Source organism: Lipotes vexillifer, unplaced genomic scaffold, assembly GCF_000442215.2.
Source record: "Lipotes vexillifer unplaced genomic scaffold, Lipotes_vexillifer_v1.1 scaffold36, whole genome shotgun sequence".
Classification (NCBI taxonomy): domain Eukaryota; kingdom Metazoa; phylum Chordata; class Mammalia; order Artiodactyla; family Lipotidae; genus Lipotes; species Lipotes vexillifer.
Window position 1 is genome coordinate 4,312,361 of NW_006792448.1, and position 498 is coordinate 4,312,858.

A 498-nucleotide genomic window follows, 5' to 3' on the forward strand; every position below is an offset into this window, starting at 1 on the left:
CCGGGCCCCGGCCCCGACCCCTTGTCCCCTGCATCGGCAGGCGGACTCTCAACCACTGCGCCACCAGGGAAGCCCTATAGCAGATATTTTTAATAGAAGTTTCACACAAGCAAAGTCACAACTTTTGAAAAGTACATGTAATGACACATGAGAATAAATAAACATAACTATTTTTCAGATTATTTTGTGTGTACACATGGATGTGTGAATCAATTACGGCTTTCTAAAAACCATTCTTCTGCACTGAGACCAATTACTGTTTGTTTGGTTTTAATTGTATGGTCAAACTAAAAACACTGAAGCAATTGCTCCTCAGAGCTTCCTTGCCCCGAGGATCTTACCTTCAAGTTGAAAAAAAGAAAGTGGCGGAGGTTTACAAATTGCATATAGTCTTATTTTAATTAAACATTAAATTTAAAATGGAATAGGAGAAAATTCTCCACTCACAGATTTTGCTACCCACAGATCACTACAGCATCAGTACCACAAGAGAGTTCA